General features: G+C 50.1%; 1 protein-coding gene across 1 annotated transcript in view; it reads right to left on the reverse strand.

Annotated features, from left to right (window-relative positions):
* The window catches only part of NCOR2 (nuclear receptor corepressor 2), a 332,048-nt gene that overhangs the window by 168,658 nt on the left and 157,484 nt on the right, over positions 1-5,906 (reverse strand). The window lies entirely within an intron of this gene.

The raw sequence follows: 5,906 nt of genomic DNA on the forward strand, positions 1-5,906 counted from the left end.
CCCGAAATGACCTCTGGTAGTGTTTTATTCCTCCCCCCCCCTCCACATGACCTCACCAGCCCTCCCCACAGAGGATACCCCAGCTGACAATTTTAGCATTCAAAAGTGGCAAAATTATCTTTTATTACTTTGGCAGGAGTGAAAGACTTCATACTGGGGTATATGGAGAAACTGCTTGGTTTTCCGCCTCTCCCCTTGCCAGCATGTACTTGGACCTTTGTTGGAGGGGAGGCATAGCTCAGTAGATAGATCACGCGTTCTCTGTATGCAAAGGGCCCCAGGTTCAATTCCGGGCATCTCCAAATATGGTGATTTCAGGTAGCAGTGCTGGGAAAGCCCCCCAGGCAGCACAGAACCCCCCCACCCCGGATTTCTTATTTTTGCTTTTGAGGAGAAGAAGAAGAAGAGATGGGATTTATACCCCACCCTTCCCTCGGAGTCTCAGAGCAGCTTACAAGTTCTTCCCCTCCCCCTCCCCACAACAGACATCCTGTGAGGTAGGCGGGGCTGAGAGAGCTCTTTCCAGAATGGCCCTTGAGAGAACAGCTCTTGTCAGAACTATGTCTTGCCGAAGGTCATCCAGCAGCTGCAAGTGGAGGAGTGGGGAATCAAACCCGGTTCTCCCAAATTAGAGTCCGCGCACTTAACCACTGCACCAAACTGGAATGATCACTTACGTTTCACGGTCAGCAGCATATGAGAAGAGTCTTCCCCTTTTCTCTCTCAAACAGGAGGGAAAGGCTGTTTTAAGATGGAACTTAGCTGAAGTTTTTAGTGGTTGTAAAAAATTACGATGTAAAAAATTAAAAACCCACTACCTGATCGATTGGGTTGGGGCACCATTATAGTTCATCAGGGTGCTGTCTAATGGGACCGAGTGCTCAACCAAATGAGCCAGCCCCAACATGCAGTTAACTTCTTGCCCCTGCTGATCAGTCTTCCTCATACAATCTAAACACAACTGTCTTCCCTCTCTGCTGGCACATCCCCTAGCATGTGTAGGCCAGGCAGTTAAGAACACAAGAAGAGCCCTGCTGGATCAGACCAGTAGTCCCTCTAGTCCAGCATCCTGTCTCACACAGCAGCCAGCCAGTTCCTCCGGAGGACCAACAACGGGGCATGGAGGCCAAAACCTTCATAAGAACATCAGAAAAGCCTTGCTGGATCAGACCAGTGGTCCCTCTAGTCCAGCATCCTGTCTCACACAGCAGTCAGCCAGTTCCTCTGGAGGACCAACAACAGGGCATGGAGGCCAAAACCTTCATAAGAACATCAGAAAAGCCTTGCTGGATCAGACCAGTGGTCCCTCTAGTCCAGCATCCTGCCTCTCACACAGTGGCCAACCAGGTCCTCTGGAGGGCCAACAACGGGGCATGGAGGCCAAGACCTTCATAAGATCATCAGAAAAGCCTTGCTGGATCAGACCAGTGGTCCCTCTAGTCCAGCATCCTGTCTCACACAGCAGTCAGCCAGTTCCTCTGGAGGGCCAACAACGGGGCATGGAGGCCAAAACCTTCATAAGATCATCAGAAAAGCCTTGCTGGATCAGAACAGTGGTCCCTCTAGTCCAGCATCCTGTCTCACACAGTGGCCAACCAGTTACTCCAGAGGGCCAATAACAGGGCAGAGAGATTGAGGCCTTCCCCTGATGTTGCCTCCTTGCACTGGGATTCAGAGGTTTACTGCCTCTGAATGTGGTTCTCTTTAGTCACCATGGCTAGGAGCCACTGGTAGACCTCTCTAGTAGCCACTGGTAGAAAGCCAGTTTGGTGTAGTGGTTAAGTGTGCGGACTCTAATCTGGGAGAACCGGGTTTGATTCCCCACTCCTCCACTTGCACCTGGCTGGATGACCTTGGGCAAGCCATAGTTCTGTCAGGGCTGTTCTTGAAAAGCAGTTCTCTCAGTGCTCTCTCAGCCCCACCTACCTCACAGGGTGTCTGTTGTGGGGAGGGGAAAGGAGTTTGTAAGCTGCTCTGAGTGACTGAGTGAAGGGCGGGGTATAATATCCAATCTCCTCTCCTCCTCCTCCTCTCCTCCGTGAATCTATCTAATCCCCTTTTAAAGCTGTCTATGCCTGTGGCCATCGCTAAATCCTCTGGCAGCAAACTCTACATGTTATTTATTTATTCATTCAATTTATACCCCGTTGTGTAAAGAAGTATTTCTCTTCGACAGTCCTGAATCAACTCCTGATCAGCTTCACTAGATTCCCCTGATTTCTAGTCTTTCGGGAGAAGGAGGAAAAAACTCCTCTCTGTCCACTCTCCCTTGAAAGGGGAACGTGCTGTGAAGTCGCAGCTGACTTCTGGCGATCCTGTGGGGTTTTCAAGGCAAGAGACATTCAGAGGTGGTTTGCAGTTGCCTGCCTGTGTTGCAGCACTCTGGCGGTCTCCCATCCAAATGCTAACCAGGGCCGACCCTGCTTAGCTTCTGAGACCTGACAGGGCTGAGTTCGCCTGGGCCACCCACCTCAGGGGCCCTCTTTCTACCCTGTGAACAATTTCCTCAACCTGTGTCACGTCCCCTCTTCGTCATGTCTTTTCTAAACAGAAAACTGCTCGTAGGAAAGGTGCCGCAACCTCTTAATCACCTCAGTCGAAGAGACATTCCCACCTATGCGAGAAAATGAACAGGGAATGCCTCTTCTAGTATGGAGCCTGCCATCTGCAGCTTTCGGAACCACTTATACTCGAAAGCTGGTTCGACTGGGGCTCGGGGAGTCCCAGGTTCAAATCCCCAGCAAGCCATGACGGTGGGTCAGCCTGCCCTACTCCACAGGGTTGTTGTAAGGATCAAATGGGGAACACGAGAACGTCACGTATGTCACCCTGAGTCCCCTGGAGGACGGAGGCAATAATAATGTCATAAATTACCTTAAAGAACACTGAACTCTGATCAGTACTGACTTGTCGGAAGACCCTTTTTGGGTTAGTTGGCTGATTAACCTAACTGGTTAAACAAGCTAAAGGTTCCACTTGCATTAAAACACAAACTTGAATGCACCAAGTTATACGTTACTGGGCACGTCCAAGGCACCACGTTCATCCAACTCACGGAACTGCTCCCAAGCCACCTGCACGGCCAGGAAGCGAGAGCCGGAGGCCCTTAATGGCAGGAAAGGGGAAATATCTGGGCACGGAGGTCGCTGCCAGGCTCATACGGAGATTTGATTCATTCATAAACAATGCTGAGAATCAGCCACGCCTGGATCTGTTCTGCAACCCACCCACCCCACCCTCCCAGCCACGACTAACACAGACAATCTAGATTCTGCAACAAAGCAGCCAAAAATTCTGTGATGATGATCTACACCGCTTCCAGGTGCCAGTGTACGCTCACATCTCATCTAAGGGGGCCAACCAGATGCTCCAGAAAGTCCCTGAACAAAGGCACAGAGGCCAAAGCCTCCCGTTGTTTATTGCCCCTCCCGGCAACTGGTATTTTAGAGGTACGCTGCCTCTAAACAGAGAGGTTCCACTTAGCCATGGTCAGACATGAATCTCTCCTTGGTGAGCTGGTCCAACCCCCTTTCAGTTTCATCTAAGCTACCTGCCATCCCTACCCCCAGAAGAAGCAAGTTCCACAAGATGACGTGAAAAACAGCTCTCTCTTTCTGTCAGTCCTGAATTTACCGCGACCTCAACTCGGTTAACATAAGAACGTAAGAGAAGCCAATGTTGGATCAGGCCAAAGGCCCATCCAGTCCAACACTCTGTCACACAGTGGCCAAAAATACCAGGTGCCATCAGGAGGTCCAGCAGTGGGGCCAGGACACTAGAAGCCCCCCCACACACTGTTAGCCCCCCCCCCAAGAACCAAGAAGACAGAGCATCACTTGCCCCGGAGTCCCTATCTATACCTTGTGGCTAATAGCCACTGACAGACCTCTGTTCTATACATTTATCCAATTCCCTCTTGAAGCCGTCCATGCTTGTAGCCGCCACCACCTCCTGTGGCAGTGAATTCCCTGTGTTCACCACTCTTTGGGTAAAGAAATACTTCCCTTTTATCCGTTCTAACCCGACCGCTCAGCAATTTCATGGAGTGCCCACGAGTTCTTGTATTGTGAGAAAGGGAGAAAAGTACCTCTTTCTCGACCTGCTCTTTCCCATGCATAATCTTATAAACCTCGATCATGTCACCCCTCAGCCGTTGTTCCTCCAAGCTAAAGAGCCCCAAGCGCTTTAACCTTTCCTCATAGGGAAAGGTTGGGTGCCCTTTGAATTCTGGCATTATGGGAGAGCACCCTTGTCATTATCGTAGGCCTACAGTAGTGCGGCCTACAGGCTCTAGGGAGGCCTAGTGGCTCCAGGGAAGCCTGTACTAGAGTAGCAATCGGGGCCTACATCTCCAAGGTCACCCTTTGGACCCTGTGATTGGCTAACAGGGGATTTGAAGGGAAAACGTACACCAGTAGAATAGCAGAGGGTGGCGCCTGAGAAGAAGGGATAAAAGGCCTTGCCCAGTGTGGGAGGCTGTTCACTCCCAGGGAGCAGAGCTAGCGTAAAGTTGCTGCAGAACGTGGGATCCTTCATCCAAAAGGGGTGAATCAGCTTGAGGGCAAGTACCTAGAGAAGGCTAGGTACAGTATAGTCAGACGCGTCAGGTTTCCTTATTTTGCTGGTTTATTTACATTTTCCCCACACGTCACTGAATTACAGTTGTTGTTAAATCTCTTTTATAAAAAAAATAGTTTGTTACTCAGCCTGGCTCCTCCCGCCTCACCTGGCCACTCATAAGGGGGAACCCTGCTTGAAAAGGAGTGTCTAGAGGGGTCGGGTGGGTGTGCTCTGGGCCCCCGGAGGAGACCCCTACCAGAGAGGCGGCAGCCATTAGAGAGGTTTTCCAGCTGCTGCCTGGGACATAAGGAGACGCCAATGTTGGATCAGGCCAAAGGCCCATCCAGTCCAACACTCTGTATCACACAGTGGCCAGAAATACCAGGGGCCATCAGGAGGTCCAGCAGTGGGGCCAGGACACTAGGAGCCCTCCCACTGTTGACAACCTGGCCTCTGTCCACTTGCAGCTGCTTTAAGGAGAGAGTTGGAGGAGGCCTGCACACATTCTTGCGTGTGAGGACTGGCTGGCAGTGAATCACTGGAAGGTGACAAGAAAAGTCTGAGGATGTGGCTGGCGTGCCGGTTGACTTTGCTCTGAAAAATCCCTCTCTTTAAAGTAAGTAAATAAAAGTGTAATTCCGGCAGAAGCACACACACACTCACATAACTCTTGCTTTTTGAATCAGCGTTCTGCAAAACGCTTCCTTTATTGTTAAAGGGGCTGTTTTGGCCACAAAAGTTTATATTTGAAGAGAGCCTCACTCCCTGGTTCTTCTTTCAAAAGCCCACGTGGATCTTATCATAAATTCTTTCTCGGGGACAGCTGCACCGGTTCTCTACCATTAAGCTACTGTGAAGATTTACGTAAGCAATTAGCATTATATTAAGAAAAGGGAAGATAACACCATGCTCCAAAAGAAGGAAGAGAGGAAGGGCGTAGACATTGCTCACACACTGTAGGGGGTACAGAAATCCACGCAACTTCAACGGAAACTCAGAAAAGCGCATCATGATAGGAGCATCTTATCTGATGTTTTATCATTAAAAGAGACTAAAACTGGGGAAGAAAGAGCTGACTGTATTTTTTAAAATGCTGTAAACCACTTTGGTGACTTTATGGTGGAAAAGCGAGATATAAATAAAATAATGAATGACACAGGACAAAATCTTTGAGATGCAAAGTGAAGTGACAAAGCAACCCAGAAGAGAAATTTAGTGGCACCATGGCGCCAGTCACACGGGGAAATTGACGCAGCCAAAAGAGCCGCACCAAAAGAGACACGCGGTGGCGGGATCAGACAGATCCCCTGAGCCGCCGCACAGTCGCTCCATGGCACCATCAGATG

The sequence above is a fragment of the Gekko japonicus genome, unplaced genomic scaffold (genome assembly GCF_001447785.1).
Source record: "Gekko japonicus isolate JY-2015 unplaced genomic scaffold, Gekko_japonicus_V1.1 scaffold181, whole genome shotgun sequence".
Taxonomy (NCBI): domain Eukaryota; kingdom Metazoa; phylum Chordata; class Lepidosauria; order Squamata; family Gekkonidae; genus Gekko; species Gekko japonicus.